General features: G+C 46.1%; 1 non-coding gene across 1 annotated transcript; it reads right to left on the bottom strand.

The window, feature by feature from the left end:
- Positions 1-4,726: 4,726 nt before the first annotated feature.
- trnan-auu (transfer RNA asparagine (anticodon AUU)) lies at positions 4,727-4,800 on the bottom strand. The gene has a single exon. It is a non-coding gene; the product is annotated as a tRNA-Asn (tRNA).
- Positions 4,801-18,226: the final 13,426 nt, after the last annotated feature.

The following is an 18,226-nucleotide window of genomic DNA, read 5'->3' as shown; positions in this document are numbered from 1 at the left end:
ACAGATACGGCACATTCTCGATCATATCCAAAGGGGGGAGTTGCCAGACTGGATAGACAGCCCACATCTGGCTCAGTTGGCCAAACTGAAGGGGACACTGGATAATTGCACTCTGAAGGGACTAACCAGAGTATGCCCAGTGATCCTAAACTGTCGAATGGGCAAAGCTGCCGGAGCGGGAATAGCCCTGATGATACCTATTGCCACATACGACTCAGGACCGTTTCCCCTTTATCAACTGTAGAATATCGGGATCATACTGGAAAACACCTCCCCCCATTACTGTCTGATTGCAGCTCCTGCTATCCGCAGAGACAACACACTCTATGGGATCTTTCTGATGGGATGCAAGCAGACGGGTGACATTACGGTGTGCCCTCACCCGGTTGGACAGGGAGAATTAGTCGAATGTGGATTTAATCCAACCGATGGATGTGTATTGGTAATAATACCTGCCCCCATACATTTTGCCAGAACAGGTTACGGGGGCAAAGGGAAATACTGTGTCTCTACCACGGCACATTCATATCGGTACAATGGCTTACAATGCCAGATCTCACAACCAAACTTTTGCTTCACACCCCGACGACCCATCACAATAGGACAAGCCCGCATTATCCAGGTTCGACACAGAGGCCCAAAATCATTAACGCCAGCGATCAGCTCCACGATCACCTGCAGGATTATGACGAGCCAGAGCAGGCCCCAATCCATCCCACTTTTAGTTGAAGTATTAAGGGAACTAAGACTCAGAGTAGGCCAGTGTTTCAGACTCTATCAGACAAAGATGAAAATACTGGAGAAGGATACTGACCAAGAATTACAAAACCAGAGTTGGTGGAGGAGTGTCTGGGACTAGGGCATGAACGTAAACATCCACCCCTGGATTGGAATAATATCTCACATACTGGGAGGGATACAGCTGGTCTTAGCACTAACATGGAGAGTCACGGCCTGTCGATCCTGCAGCATTATGCACGAAAAGGAGTATCAGAACAAGGGCTCAAGTAAATAAAGAGACTTGTCCAGCAGAGGGAAAGGGGAATCTGAACTATATCAATTTGATCTAAGCAACTGGGACTTCTGACACCACGTGACTGGCCAGCGCGTTGAGGCAAGAATTACCGGGTGGTACATAAAAATATAAGTCGAGCAACAACTTATGTTGTCGGTTAAAGGAGACTAGGATTAGTCCATTACCGAAAGGAGGGGTTGTTGTAGGGCAAAGGCACCTTCTGAATATATGTATGCATATATGTATGTGTAAAATGGTAGCCAGTATAAAATGGCTGCCAGGGATTCTGCATAGCACTAGGGAAATTGAGAGCTAACAGTTAGCTTGACTACATTTTTGGGTAGCTGATGGCACTGCAGTTCTTTGTACTGGAACACTGGAAAGAGCGAGCTCAGCAGAACGACCTTAAACAAATAAACCGCAGACAAGACGTCCTAGCAAAATACTGAACAAAGAAATTCCTGTGATTGTGTAAGGATGAGGGGGTTAGCTGCAGACAGAACCCAAATACAGTAAAGGTAAGGGGTTCTGGAGAATATCACAAGGCCATGAATAAGCACCAGCAAAAACATGAGTTGATCACGCAGTCCCCTGGTGCCTGGGGACCAATTATATTGACCCAGTGGAATCGATTTGTAATTTATAGTCGTTATGATTGGATTGTGTCCAGCCGACATGGGCTAAGTAATTGTAATGAACTGTTGTTAAAACATATAAATATCGATGAATTTATTTGTTCAGTGGAGTAGAGTGCCTGGATTTGGTCCAGAGGCTCTCTTCCCCGCCGGTGTAATAAAGGCCATTTTGGCGTTGGAACTGACCCCGAGTGTCGAGTGATTCTTCCAGTAAAACATTTGTGCTTACATAACCCGTGCTGTGCCAGCCCTGGGAGAGAATGATGGGACAGTGTCGAGGGAGCTTCACTCTGTATCTAACCCCGTGCTGGACCTGCCTGGAAGAGATTGATGGGAGAGTGCAGAGGGAGCTTCACTCTATATCTAACCCTGTGCTGGACCTTTCCTGGGAGTGATTGATGGGACAGTGTAGAGGAAGCTTTACACTGTATCTATCCCCGTGCTGTACCTGTCCTGGGAGAGATTGATGGGGCAGTGTAGAAGGAGCTTTACTCTGTATCTAACCCCGTGCTCTACCAGCCCTGGGAGAGACTGATGGGACACTTTAGAGGGAGCTTCACTCTGTATCTAACCCGGTGCTGGACCTGTACTGGGAGAGATTGATGGGACAGTATAGGGGGAACTTCACTCTGTATCTAACCCCGTGCTGTATCTGTCCTGGAAGAGAATGATGGGACAGTGCAGGGGGAGCTTCACTCTGTATCGAACCCGGTGCTGGCCCTGTCCTCGGAGAGATTGATGGGGCAGTGTAGAGGGAGCTTTACTCTGTATCTAACCCCGTGCTGTACCTGTCCTGGGAGAGATTGATGGGACAGTATAGAGGGAGCTTCACTCTGTATCTAACCCCGTGCTGTACCTGTCGTGGGAGAGATTGATGGGACAGTTTAGAGGGAGCTTTACTCTGTATCTAACCCCGCGCGGGACCTGTACTGGGAGAGAATGATGGGACAGTGTTGAGGGAGCTTCACTCTGCATCTAACGCCGTGCTGTACCTGTCCTGGGAGTGTTTGATAGGGCAGTGTAGAGGGAGCTTCACTCTGTATCTAACTCCGTGCTGTACCTGCCCTGGGAGAGATTGATGGGGACAGTGCAGAGGGAGCTTTACTCTGTATCTAACCCGGTGCTGGATCTGTCCTGGGAGAGATTGATGGGACAGTGTCGAGGGAGCTTTACTCTGTATCTAACCCCGTGCTATGCCTGCCCTGGGAGAAATTGATGGGACAGTGCAGAGGGAGATTTATTCTGTATCTAACCCATGCTCTACTTGCCCTGGGAGGGTTTGATGGGACAGGTTCGAGGAAGCATTACTGTATATATTAATTGGGCTGTACCTGCTCTGTGAGTCATTGATGGGACAATATAGGGCGAGCTTTAATCTGCATACAACACATACTGTACCTGCCCTGGGAGAGTTTGATGCGACAGTGTAGAGGAAGCTTTAGTCTGTACCTGCCCTCTGACTCTTTGTTGAGACAATGTAGAGGGGGCTTTAATCTGTATCTAATCCGTACTGTACCTGCCCTGGCGGGTTTGATGGGACAGTATAATGGGAGCATTGCAATGTATCTTTCCTGTGCTGTGCCTTACCTGGGAGGGTTTGATGGGACAGTGTAGAGGGAGATTTACTCTGTTTTAAACACGTGCTGCACTGTAATGTGTATATGCCCGGGTTTACGTGCCACCAGGGGGACCCGCCGTCGAAGGTCATTGGGCCACAGGCACACACATGCAACCCTTGTGTATAAGGAAAGCCTCCATGTTTAATCCTTAGTTCGACAGCTTTAAAAGTAAGGTCAGGATGCACCAGATTGAGTTCACTGCAGTAAGGCTACTGAGTTATTGCATATGCAACATTCATCTGCCCTGGAAGAGTTTGATGGGACAATGTAGCGGGGGCTTTCCTCTATATTTAACCCCGTTGTGCATCTGCCCTCATAGCGTTTGAAGGGACAGTTTAGAAGAATCTTTACTCTGTATTTAACGCATGCTGTACCTGCCCTTGGAGAGTTTCAGCAGACATTGTTGAGGGAGCTTTACTTTGTATATATCCCGTTCTGTACCCGCACTGGGAGTGTTAATGGGACAGTGTAGAGGGAGTTTTCCTCTGGATCTAATACGGGCTGTATCTGTCCTGAGAGGGTTTGATGGGATAGTGTAGAGGGAGAATTACTCGGTATCGAACACGTGCTGTACCTGTCCTGGGAGAGTTTGATGGGACAATGTAGAGGAAGCTTGACCCTGTATCTAACACGTACTGTACCTGCCCTGGAAGGTTTTGATGTGACTATTTCGTGGTAGCTTTACTCTGTATTTAACATTATGGTCCGTTTCAATCCACTTGTTTCACACCGAAACAAATGGTAACCGTGGTGTGAATTTAACGCCACGTGATTCTTTGAAATCATCTTTTAATGATTGGCTAAATCGATTCCTTATGCCACCGACAAACAGTTTTGATTCCAGGTCTCGGCGATAACTTTTGTAACACCATTTTTAAATTCACAACCTTCTAAAAATTGACGACATGCAGCCAACGTGCAGAAGTAAGAATTCTTTTAATCACCGTTAATTAGCCGATAACCTTCTTCAGAATGAAACAACTAAGAATATAATGACTGAGGAACAGTGGTATCTTCAATCATTCATTTTCTCTTTACATGTTATGAAGTTTTATCCCTATCTCATTTACACGCTGTATGGGAATGATTTAAATGTGTAAGTGTTTATGACTCAGTTGCAAAACCATTGATTGTGTATGTGCAAAATTCTTGATAGGACGAGCACTTGAGACCGAAGTTCCAGTTCAAAATATGTATCAATAGAATCAATTTCCACCAGTTTCTTTAAACCCAATAACATAATTTATTACTTGTGGGCTGGATGGAGGAACAAGATCCATGTAAAAAATTGTTATCGTTTTAATGGAACAGAATGCTCATAAAATATTGGAGTGGGAACCAATTGGATTATTGCACAGCTGGCAACATTTGCGGAATAGATTCGTGCAGCCAAAACGGACAATGACAACCTGGGACTGTGCGGCACCGAATTCTCGGGGAAAAACAGTTAAAGACTTCGTCCCTGGGTGGGTTCGAATCACCAACCTTTCGGTTAATAGCCGAACGCGCTAACCCATTGCGCCACAGAGACTAATGGCAATATCAGGTGCAAGACATCCAAAACCAGGGTGTCTGTCAGTTAAAGCTTCAGATTTCTCCGACTGGGATGGAACTTATTCACTCTCAGTGGGACATTTCCCAACTAAATGGAGGGAAATTCATACTGGATGCGTGGAAGCAATCTGATCCCGCACACTGCAGACACTTCCATGTCACCACCAACAAGCTCTCTCGCAACCGGTGTAATCGACCTTCCAGCCATCCGGTGCCTTGTCCGTGACAAAGTATTCTGATTGTCCTGAAGCCGGTATTAGTTTTTAATTCCTTTTCATCTCCTGACTGCGGATATTCCTGTGATTAAACGGGAACTAAATGCTTCCAGGGACAGTTGGATTCACCGTTTCTTTGCTTGGTGAAATTTCAAAAATTGAAAGCGAAACACATCAGCCCCAAACCTCCCATGAGATGGACGCCCAGTTCCTGTTTCAAGCTTGAATGCGGGAAAAAGCAAAACTTATTCAAAGAAAGTACAAGTCCCTGAGACGCCTGATTATTTGCACCAAACACCTTTGCAAAGAGTTGAGGTTCATGTTTGGTTATCAGGGCACATCTTTCCCCAAACTACAACACTTCAAACATAACTCAACGGCTGTAAAGCACTTTGGGGCGTCATGAGTTCCTGAAAGGCACTGCAGAAATGCAAGTCCTTCTTTGCAAAAGTTTGATGCAATTTCACAATTTGCGAGCAATATAAGGGCTCCAAGGGACCATTCGTAAATTTCAATTCACAACTCCGAACGGAGAATCAAAGCCCTTGATCAACGAGCCAACTGTTTCACAAACGTGAAGATAAGGTGTAACCAAGATAAAAGCATTTTTTTGTGTGTCGCTATTCAGGACATAAGAACTTAAGAACTAGGAGCAGGAGTAGGCCATATGGCCCATCGAGCATGCTCCGCCATTTAATATGATCATGGCTAATCCGATCATGGACTCAAGTCCAGCTCCCTGCCCTTTCCCCATAAGCCATATTCCCTTATCAGTTCAGAAGCTATCTCTTTCTTAAATTTATTTAATGTTGTGGCTTTCTCAGCTCTGTGAGGCAGTGAGTTCGACAGATTTACAACCCTCTGAGAGAAGAAATTCCTCCTCATCACAAATATAAATGTGCGCCCCCTTATTCTGAGATTATGACCCCGAGTTCCAGTCTCCCCGATTAGTGGAACCATCCTCTCTGCATCCAACTGGTCAAGCTCCCTCATTACCTTATACATTTCGATAATATCACCTCTCATTCGTCTGAATTCCAATGAGTAGAGGCCCTACCTACTCAACCGTTCCTCATAAGTCAACCCCCTCATCTCCGGAGTCAACCGAGTGAACCTTCTATGAACTGCCTCCAAAGCAAGTATATCCTTTGGTAAAGTGTTTGTGATCCTCGCCCAATTGCCAGACGGACGGTTTGAAACACCCCCACCTTACGAAAGTTTTAGATCCGGGAATTATTATTCAGAGTTTAAATTAAATGAGTCACGGAAAGGAATGCTTCGGTGATAAATCGTAGTATATTTTTTTGTTCTAGCATACACTGGCTAAAACATGCTCTACTAAACGAAATCACTGTCTCTGTGGAGAATAAAATCCAGATTACAAACAACATACATACAGTACAGAAATGCGACCTTGTAACACGCAGTAATTCCATGGTGGATTCTAACCCCACCCGTACCAATGAATTACCCTCCACAGAATAGCTCAGCAAAGCATCACTTCTGAGAAAACCCTGAGCCCTTACCCAGCTGGCTGGGATATCTGGTTACTGGCTTCGGATACTTGCGAACATGTTCACCACCACACGCAGCCCGTTTCCTTGCTCAGCTCAGCTGTGGTAAGTCACTGCCTGGTCTTCAGTCTCGGCGGCTTCTTCTGCAGTACTGCGACCCCTTCCTCTGCGACATCGATCGGTGGAGCGAGAGCGAGAGCGAGAGAGAGCTCTCTCTGGACACAAGCTGCAAGCTCCAAGCTTCACACCAAGCGCCAAGCAAAAAATAAAGTGGAAAGGCCCCTGTCTTTCTGGGAGTCTTGCTACCCCTATCTTTCCCGCCAGTCTTTAAAACCCCTTTGTTTCTAAGCATGGGTATTTAGTCAGTGATGAGCCATCCCACCCATGCATTGGACTGATGGCCCTTAGTCTGGGCATCTCTCTGAGCCTTTGTGTTGGGAAAGGCCCGGCTCCTCCTTGGCTGGTCAGGCTGGTGGGTTCATTGTTCTGTGTCTCCTTCTGAGATGGAGGTGAGAAGTGCTTTTACAAATTAGAGTGGCTTTGTCAGTGTCCCCCCTTCCTGGCTGACAGCTCTTTTGTCAATGGATGACTGAGAGGTCTTTTGTCCCAGCTCACTGCCATTCGGTCTCTGGTGTTTTAACAAAAGCAGGTTTTTCACATATTTGCGCGGGAAGACACCAGCACAGGGAAAATAGCCTCTGAAAAATAAAATCCACAACATATTCTCGACTGAGTCCATTCCTTAAACAGAAACTTTGCGATTCTTCATTACGCTCTGCTAATTATCGATCTTGCCAAGTAAAAAATGCGTTGGCATTGCAATGAATTAATGTAAAATCAATGAAAAGAAAATGCAACGTGTTGTCGAGAGCAAAACATGCAGTGCCTGCATTTCAAAAGGCATTGCTTTTATTCATCGTGCGGAATACATATTGCACAGATAATCTCAGCACACATTGTGCAGACAAAAGCAGCATTAGACAACGAAGTGATTTCTCCTCCGCTGATTTGATGCAGATAACTGAAGGTTGAGCACACAATTTGACAACTTGACTTGTCGATCAAGCATCAATGACAAAGGCAAGAAAACTGCTCACCAGCACCAGGTGCTTTCACTTGTTTGTCCCAAATTTTCAGCAGCTGCGATAACAAGAACTTGAGTTACACTGAGATTTGAATTCAGATCACCGGATTTAAATTCCAGAGTGCTCACCATTACACCATGGAACCAACCATGCCAAAACTTTTGAAACATACTTCGTCACAGACAAGGCACCGGAAGGCTGGATGGCAGATGACACCGGTTGCAAGAGAGCTGGTTGGCGGTGACATGGAAGTGTCTGCATGTGCGGGACCAGACTCCTTCCACACATCCACAATAAATGTCCCACACTTGACTTGGGAAAAGTCGAACTGAGAGCGGGCAAGTTCCATCCCGGTCGGAGCAATCTGAAGCTTTAACTGACTGAAACCCTGGTTTTGGATGTCTTGCAGTGTGTATCTGTGCCGCAATGGTTTAGAGCATTTGGTTGGTAGCTAAAAGGTGGGTGGTTCAACACCACCAACGGGCGAAGCCTTCAACTGTTTTCACCCGAGGTTTCAGTGCCGCACAGTTCCAGGTTGTTGTTGTGCATTTTGGCTGCACGAATATATTCCGCAAACATTGCCAGCTGTGCTGTAATCCAGTGAGTTCCCACTCCAATACTTTTATGAGCATTCAGCTCAAGAAAAACGATAACAATTTCTTACATGGATCATGTTCCTCCATCCAGCTCACTCAATATAAATTATGTTATTGGGTTTAAAGAAACTGGTGAAAATTGATTCTTTTGCTACATATATAGAACTGAAACTTCGGACTCAAGTGCATCTCCGATCAAGAATAGACTCACACACAATCAATGGTTTTACAACTGAGTCATGAGCACTTACAATTTAAAATCTTTCTCATACAGCGTGTAAATGAGATAACGATAAAAATTCATCACATCAAGCATTACGATGTAGCGATGCCGCAATGCAGCGTTCCCTGGCGGTCCAGTGATGAGGATTCGGCGCTCTCACCACCGCGGCCCTGAGTCGATTTCCGGCCAGGGAAATTGCACTTCCATCAAAAATAAAAACTTATAATAAAGAGTTGCATGCATCTCATGTGGAAAAAATGATTCATTGAATTAAACATTATTAATTAATCCATTGTAAAACTTCAATCATTTATTTTGCCCTGAGTACGTGAGGAACTTTTATCCCTACCTCACTGTATTTTAGGAACAAGGTCCAGCCCCGGTATCTCCACCTATGAAAGTAGGAAACTGCTGGAAATAAACAACAGGACGGGACGCCTTTGACAAAAAATTAACCCGAGGTTACAGGTTCTCTTCCTTCCCCTACCTTTTGCGGGACACTTTTTCCCCTTTAATTTTACAGACTGACTGAGTTCACTAATCTCGGGGAGAGAGTACGTGCCTCCGCGGCCCCACTGTGCTAACATGGAAGATAGCACGATGGGGATGTCGGGTGGTGGGTGTGGATCAGTGACATGTTTGTGTAAATGCAGTGGAGGAGAAGGATTGACAGCTGTCAATGAGGGACAGAAGTTGTTTAAGGCGAGGCAACACATTCCCGATCAGCACAGAAGGCATTCACTGGTCAGTTGCCCTCTGCTGTACTTCTGGTCAGAGCGGTTTCCGCAGTGGAGCCATTATCACGTTTGCTTTCCACGCGAAAGTTCCCATGCAGGAAGATTATGTTTAAACGTGCTGTTGATGTACAGCCATGGGCGAGTTTATTCTCCTGTCAAAAGGGCGACAGTGGCTTCTCCCTTATTCTTTAATTGCTCTTTATTTCACTTCACTAAATAGATATATTTGGGTGAGAGAAATAGTTCCAGAATGTCGCCCATTTCATCTTTTGTTCCCTTTTAAACATATAAAATAAGGCCGGGGAATAACTACAGAAAACAAAGCAGAGGGATACAGACAAGAGGAAGAGAGAAGGGGAAACACTGTCCCCACCCAGAACTAATGCAGAAACCCCTCTGCTGCGCTCAGGGTGGCCACCCGCAGCTCATTGACTGTTGGAGTGGGACGGTGCGGCGCTTCAGAAGACAGTTCGAAAAAGCAAAGTCACTGATTCGGTCTCATGTGCTCCTTCTGCCAAGAATAGCTACACAAAAAATGCTTTTATAAAAGTTACAACATATCTCCAGGTTTGTCAAAAAGTGAGCTCGTTGTTCAAGGGGTATGATTCTCGTTTGTGTCTTGTTAATAGAAAGTTGCGAGAGATCCTGGTCGAGCCCATTATTCTGCCGCGAATTTTGAAATTGAATAGAAATTTTGCAAAGGAGGACTTGCTTTTCTGCAGCGCCTTTCAGGAACTCATGACGCCCCAAAGCGTTTTACAGCCGTTGAATTTTGTTTGAAGTGTTGTAGTGTGGGGAAAGATGTGCCCAAATCAGCCCATCACGAACTTCAACTCTTTGCGAAGGAGTTTGGTGCAATAATCAGGTGCCTCAGGGACTTGGAATTACTTTTAATAATTTCTACTTTTACCTGCATGCAAGCTTGAAACAGCAACTGGGCTTCCATCTCACGGGAGCAGCGTGTTGTGGTTAGCGAGTATTTGACGAGGTTTAAAATTCTGACGGGGTTAGACAGGTTAGATGCAGGAAGAATGTTCCCAATGTTGGAGAAGTCCAGAACCAGGGGACACAGCCTAAGGATAAGGGAGAAGCCATTTAGGACCGAGATGAGGAGGAATTTCTTCACCCAGAGAGTGGTGAACCTGTGGAATTCTCTACCACAGAAAGTTGTTGAGGCCAATTCACTAAATATATTCAAAAAGGAGTTAGATGAAGTCCTACTACTAGGGGAATCAAGGGGTATGGTGAGAAAGCAGGAATGGGGTACTGAAGTTGCATGTTCAGCCATGAACTCATTGAATTGCGGTGCAGGCTAGAAGGACCGAATGGCCTACTCCTGCACCTATTTTCTATGTTTCTATGTTTCTATGTTTGGGGTTGATATGTGTCGCTTTCAATCTTTGAAATTTCACCAAGCGAAGATATGATGAATCCAATTGTCCCTGTAAGCAATTTATTCGGGTTTAATCACAGGAATATCTGCAGTCAGGAGCTGAAAAGGAATTAAAACATAAGACCGTCTTCGGAACAATCAGTATACTTTGTCACAGACAAGGCAGTGGAAGGCTTGAAGGTAGATCACAGGGGTTTCGGGAGAGCTGGTTGGTGGTGACATGGAAGTGTCTGCAGTGTGCGGGATATGACTGCTTTCACGCATCCACAATGAATGTCCCTTCATTTATTTGAGGAAAGTACAAATGAGTATAGACAAGTTCCATCCCGGTCGGAGCAATCTGAAGCTTTAACTGACTGACACCGTGGTTTGGGATGTCTTGCAATGTACTTTCAAGTTAGTATCTGTGGCGCAATGGGTTCGTGTGTTTGGTTCTTAATTGAAAAGTTGTTGGTTCGAGCCCATCCTAGGACGAAACATTTAACTATTTTTTACCCGCGGATTCGTTGCTGCACAGTTCCAGGTTGTTATTGCGCGTTGCACAAATATATTCCGTAAACATTGCTACCTGTGCTGTTATCAAGTTAGGTCCCACTCCAATACTTTTATGAACATTCAGTTCAAGTAAAAACAATTTTTTACATGGATCATGTTCCTCCATCCTGTCCACCAGAAATAAATTACGTTATTGGGTTTAAAGGAACTGGTGGAAATTGTGTGACCTATCATTATGGCTTTGCTCAGAAACTGAGTTTCAACAGTCAACTGTTTGCGAAGGATAACCTCATGGCCAATGCCAAGCACAAAAAGTCTCTCAGCATTCGTTTTGGAATCCGTCAAATTTGCAATGTCCTGCGAGGCCCCTTAATTGAGCGACATATCTCGCCACTTCCTGTACCTTCGACCGTTTGCACGTGTGGAACCGATACCTCGCCATCAGAACGCTTCCTTTAGGATTTAGATGCTCCCGGACCAGCGTACACAATTCTTCATCGGATTTAGTTGTTGGTTTCATCAGAGCTAGAAGATTCTTCATGCGGCCATAGTTTGCTGTCCCACAGAATGTAAGGAGAATCACCCTTCAGTTGGCAGCGTTGACGTGCCCTTCCAGCTCGTTGGCCACGAAGTATGGATCGAGTCTCTCCACGAAGGTTTCGCAATCGTACACTTCTGTGAACTTCTCCAGGATACCAACTGTTGCATGCAGTTTTGCGTGGTTGTTTATTGTCTCGCCACCAATTGATACGCTCATTATGAAGGATGATACTGTGTACTTTGAATAATGACTAAGTGTGACCTTAGCTCCTTTAATAAGAATCCAGAGCGCAGGTACTGCATGGGTGGCCTGCTTATATACCGTGCTCCCAAGGGATGCTGTGATCACTTGGGACTCCACCAGGTAGGCCCTCTGGTGGTGGTGTGATACAGGCTGTCAAGGGTAAAATACATAACACAAGGTGTATGCAGAAATCAACCATCAAAAGCCCTCTCATTAACCACAGGCGTTTCCGGCAATTTTCTGATCGCAAAGCGCTTTCAGTCTTGTTCTTAAAATTGTAGACGTGAAAATTGGGGATTTTAATGATTTTAAAAAGAGAACATTGTTGTTTGGTGCAGTTCCGGTCAGAGACATGTTTGTGAAAGGAACTTTTTGCAGAGAGAGGGATTGAACATTTCAACTTATTGCTGAACACTTCTCTCTGGGCACTGAGCTAAGTAGCAGTTTCTGTAGTGCAGTGGTTATCACATTTCCCTCACACTCTGAAAAGTTCCTTGTTTAAGCCTGGGCAGAAACATTATTACTCAAGCAAAAACCTGGCTGCAATAAAATTGAAGAAAAGTTGTTATAGATACCTTGTTGCATGAGCAATGAACATTTAAAACCAGTCTCCTCAAATACAGAGTGTGAAAAATCAGATAGGAGATAAAACTTCATCAAGGATTAAAGTTTCATTAATTATTGAATTTTCAACTGTATCTTTTCGCATTTCTTTCATTCTGTGAAACAACATGATCGGTTTATACCAGCAGCTCTAAGCTGCACTTGAAACCCGCAAACAACTCATTAATTATTCGCTCTTCCCCAGTTCCAGAGCTCAGAGGGTAATTTTCCATCCCTGTGATAGAAACTACCTCGGAACCTGGCCAAAGCTCCCCTTGCACCGAGCACAGGCTCAGGAAAACCCCGGGGGAGAGGATATCCCGGTCACTGTGCCTTCCAGCAACACTGAACAAGCGCCCGGTCTGAAACTTTCCAGAATAATAACTTGCAACTTCAGCATCGAACAATAAGGATGGTCGAGCGATCTCAGGCGCTGCTTTCATTATTTGATTAAATTATCAACTCTCCCTCAGTTCGCATTTGTATCATAGTGCAAAAGAAGATCATTGGTACATTAATGATGTTTTCCTGATAAAGCAACATCAAATTTACAGGAAAAGTAATCGCCCAACGTTGGGGCTCTATCCCACGACACTGCAAGTAAAACACTCATGCTCCAACGACTGAGGTAGCCGGGCTTCGCAAGATCTAACCTGTCAATCCCCTTCAGAATATTGTCCGTTTCAATGAGATCACCTCTCATGCTTCGAAACTCCAGAGAGTATCGGCATATTCTGCACAATCTCTCACCATTGGACAGTCCTCTCATCCCAGTAATCAATCTGGTGAACCTCTGTTGTGCCACCTCCAAGGCAAGTGTATACTTCCTCAGATAAGGAGAGCAAAACTGTGTGCAGTATTCCAGGTGTGGTCTCACCAGGGCCCTGTTCAATTGGAACAAGACTTCCTTACTCTTGTACTGTGGGCTACATATTAGGTACTATGCGCCGAATATCCTGTTTTCCTGGTGATTCTTCGGTTGTATAAAAAGTTATTGAAATTTGACAGTCGCTCAGCAAACGCATTTGTATTTGCTTCAGTGTGCAACACATGTGGATGGATTAATGATGATTGAAACAATTATTCAGTATTTCACAGACTTGAATTATTTGTGTCAACTTGCTCTGTAAAAATGCTTTTCCTGATGAGGAATCGAACCCAGGTCAAAGCAGTGAAAGCACCAAATCCGAACCAATAGACGACCAGGGAATACTCTTTGCAGCCGCTGCGATAGCTTTAAATATAGTCAGCTTATAATCACAGCTGAGAATTGTGCGGTGACATGGCGTGTAACTGGATTTGCTGGGAGCAGCGTGGAGGACCCGATCTGCGTGACAACATCAGCGGCAGGTCGGGGCCATAAAAGGAGCGCTGAGCGGCGGCCTGGGAGCAGCGTGGTGGTGTACCACGGCAAAGTACAGCGCGAGCTGGTGCAGGAGGGCGACGGCAGCGAAGAGTGAAGTCATCAAAGTCCAGGTCGTTGATTGGAGCGTGGGCAGGTACAGCAGGAGCAGCGCAAGACTGTGGAGGGATGTGATCGGGGCCCAGGGGCGGCGTGAGTTCAGGGCCAGGGGTCCAGGGGCAGCACGGGCCAGCCCACACTGCGATATGTGTGCACTGGGTCCGTGCAGCAGAGCTGGTCTCCAGTCGTCTTGGATAGCCCTTGCCACTGGAACACGACCTCGCTCTGTCAAGCCAGTGTGATGGCTGGGGTGCAACGGCCACCACACGTTAAAAAAATCCAAGCACAGGCATCTTCCACCCTTCAACATGCAGTTCGGGACATGGAATAATAGGTCCATCATTGAAACACCTGACAACTCATTGTTTATTGGTGAGGAAGCAAGTCATCCTCGCTTCGAGGGACTGCCAATGATGATGATGAACTGGATTTGCTGCAGTCCGCGTGCAGCAGTGATGAAAGCGGGTGTGAGAGGGTGAGTGACAGGTGGGCACTGATTCTGATGTTGTCTGACCTACGGTGGGAGTGGCCGAACATTTTAAATCACTTTCATTGCACCAATGCAGGGTAAATGAAACTGTTTTTCAGCAACCTTCATGTATACAAACATGTACACTCTGCACTGTTGACCTCACAATGCAACGGTAGTGTGTCTGACTCCACATCAGAAGGCTGCATGTTTATATCACGTCGGGATCACTGTACTTTTCCATATTGCTCTCCCTGAATTGAGATTTACTTTGCTGTATCACAATTTGCTTTCCCACCCATCTTTGTATCATCAGTAATCTTCGATCCATTACACTCGGTTCCTGTATCCCTGGGATAGGGGAGGGAAGACACACCGGAGAAGTGTGAGATTGTGGACCGGAGAAGTTTGCGCTGCTGGAGCTGTGCGTTTTGTCGGGGACGGATGGGGGGGAGAGCCCGCCGATGAACCGGCGAAGCTAAGAAGCTGCTGTGCTTTTCATCGGGTTTCACACTGTTTAAAAATGGCAGAATGCAACCTTTCTCTCCATACTGCATATGCACGAAGGTGCCGGCAGTGTTTTCGGCGCAGGCATTTGGCTCCGCCCCCCACTTCACCATCGACGCCACGCCAGGACTCCGGGGACTGTACACAGTGGCCAGGATGGGGCGAGTTTTCCCCCGAGCCGTTTCCACCGCACAATGTTGGTGCGCTTGAGGTCAGCGTGCCGACAAAACTGCTTGGGGAAAATCTAGGCCTCGAATGACAAGGTGTACACTGAAGGAAATACAAACATGTTTGCCGAGCAACTGTCAAATTTTAATAACTTTTTATGCAACTGTAGAATCAGAAAAAAACGGCATTCGCCCGATATTACCTAATATATAGCCCGTAGTACAAGAGTAGGGAAGTCTTGCTACAATTGTGCAGGGCACTGGTCAGACCACACCTGGAGTACTGCGCACAGTTTTGGTCTCCTTATGGAAGGTAGGAAATATTTGCCTGTGAGGAGGTACAACGGAGGTTCACCAGATTCATTCCTGGGATGAGAGGACAGCCTTAAGTTGAGAGATTGTGTAGAATGGGCCGATACTCTCCGGAGTTTAGAAGAATGAGAGGTGGTCTCATTGAAGCAATCAATATTCTGAAGGGGATTGACAGGGTAGATGCTGAGAGATTGATTCACCCGGGCTGGAGTGGCTAGAACGAGCGGGCACAGTCTCAGGTTAAGGGGTCGTCCATTTAAGACAGAGATCAGGAGGAATTTCTTCACTCAGAGGGTTATGCATCTGTGTTATTCTCTGCCCCACAGGTCTCTAGATGCTGAGTCTCTGAATATATTCAAAGCTGCGTTAGATAGATTTTTGGAGTCTCGGGGAATCAAGGGATCGAGAGATCACTGGAGTTGAGAAGAATGAGAAGGAATCTCATAGAAACATATAAATTTCTGACGTGACTGGACAGGTCCCGATGTTGGGGAAGTCCAGAACCAGGGATCAGAGTCTGAGGGATAAGGGGTAAGCCATTTAGTACTGTGATGAGGAGAAACTTCTTCACTCAGAGAGTTGTTAACCTGTGGAATTCGCTGCCGCAGAGATTTGTTGTTGCAAGTTCGTTAGATATATTCAAGAGGGAGTTAGATGTGGCCCTGATGGCTTAAGAGATCAAGGGGTATGGAGAGAAAGCAGGAAAGGGGTACTGAGCTGAATGATCAGCCATGAACTTATTGAACAGTGGTGCGGCTCGAAGGGCCGAATGGCCTACTCCTGCACATATTTTGTTTCTATGTTTCGATGTCCTGCTACTGCATTTTTATAAAGGATTCCAACATTTTCCCAACCACAGATGTTAGCTAACTGGTCTATAGTTTCCTGATTTTTGTCTGCCTCCTTTTTTAAATCGGGGAATTACATTTGCAGTTTTCTAATCTGCTGGTTCCTCCCCTGAATCCAGCGAGTGCATGTCCACAGATCCATGAAAGTCGCAGGCCAGATAGTTTAGGTGGTTAAGAAGGAATATGGAATGCTTGCCTTTCGTAGCCGAGGCACAGAATACAAGAGATGGGGTCGGTGGTGCAGGTTAGGTCACAGCTGGAGTACCGCGTGCAGTTCTGGTCGCCATATTACAGGAATGACATGATTGCACTGAAGATGGTACAAAGGAGATTTTGGAGGATGTTGCCCGGAGTGGAGAATCTTAGCTATGAGGACAGATTAGATAGGCTGGATTTGCTTTCCATGGAACAGAGCCTGAGGGGAGACCTCATTGAGGTGTATAAAATTATGAGGGACCGAGATATAGTGGATAGAAGTGGGGTCAATAACAAGGAGGCATAAATTTAAAGTAATGGGCAGGAAGTTTAGAGGGGAAATTTCTTCACGCAGAAGGTGGTGGTGTTTTGGAACTCACTGCCTGAAAGGGTGTTAAAAGCAGAAACCCTCACCACATTTAACCAGTGCTTGGATGTGCAGTTGAAGTGCTGAAACCTGCAGAGTTATTGACCTAGAGCTGGAAAGTGGGATTAGGCTGGATAGCCTGTTGTTGGCCGGCGCGGACACGATGGGCCGAAATGGCCTCCTTCAGTGATGTAAACTTCTTTGATTCTATGACGTCCTTTGCAAAGAGTTAATGTGCGTGTGAGGTGATTTGTGCACATCTTTCCTCATGTGACAGCATTTCAAAGGCAACTCAAAAGCTGCAAAGCGCTTTGGGGCATCATGAGTTCCTGACAGACGCTGCAGAAATGCAAGTCCTTATTTGCAAAAGTTTGATGCAAATGCAGTGCTCATCTGGGATTTGAAACCAGGATCTCGAGCAAATTTCAATTAACAACTCTAAAGCAACAATCATACCCTTACACCAACGAACCAACTGCTTAGCAAACGTGGAGATGAGATTTAACCATTAATGAAGCATTTTTAGTGCGTGTTGCTGTTCTTGATCGGAGCAGCTCATGAGACGGAATCAGTGACTTTGCCTTTTCGACATTTCTCCTGAAGCGCCGCACTATCCCACTCCTGCATTCAATGAGCTGACGGGACGTTAATGTATCCATCATCGTCATCATAACAGCGTTCCCTCGAAATGAGGATGTCTTCGTTCCACGCCGAAAAATGATGAGTTCACAGGTGTTTCAATGAAGGACCCAAAATGCATCCCGAAGGGTGGAAATTGCCTGTGCGTGGATTTTTTTAAGGTGTGGTGGCCATTGCACCCCAGCCATCACACGGGCTTGATAGAGCTAGGTCTTGGTCCAATGGCAAGGGTTAACCAAGACGACTGGAGACCAGCTGTGCTGCACGGAATTAGTGCACACACATATCGCAGTGTGGGCTGGCCCGTGCTAACCCTGGGCCCCTGGCCCAGAACTCAAGCCTCCCCTGGGCCCTGATCACATCCCTCCACAGTCTCTCGTCGCTCATTCGCCCCAATCTCACCGCTCCAGCTGTATCTGCCCAAGCTCCAATCATCGATCTGGTCCTTGATGACGTCACTCTACGCTGCCGCCGCCATCCTGCACCAGCTCGCGCTGCTCCCTGGAGTAGTCTTCCGGGATCTCCAAGCTGCTCCCAGGGCCTCTCGCCGTTCCTTTTATGGCCCCGCCCTGCCGCTGGTGTTCTCCCATTAGTGTATCCAGGCTGCGGGTGGCCACCACGAGTGCAGCAGAGGAGTTTCTGCAGTAGTTAAGGGGCATGACTCATCAGAGGAGAGCAGCAGCAGCCAAGTTCATGGCACTGTGGATGGCTCTGCTGCACAGGAGGGCAGTAAAAATGTGGGAGAGCTAAAGTTATAGGGGATTCGATTGTAAGGGGTTAGAAGTTTCTGCG

This window comes from Pristiophorus japonicus, unplaced genomic scaffold, assembly GCF_044704955.1.
Source record: "Pristiophorus japonicus isolate sPriJap1 unplaced genomic scaffold, sPriJap1.hap1 HAP1_SCAFFOLD_43, whole genome shotgun sequence".
Lineage (NCBI taxonomy): Eukaryota > Metazoa > Chordata > Chondrichthyes > Pristiophoridae > Pristiophorus > Pristiophorus japonicus.
The sequence above is the reverse complement of the archived record's forward strand: the minus strand, read 5'-3'. Positions and strand labels throughout refer to the sequence as shown.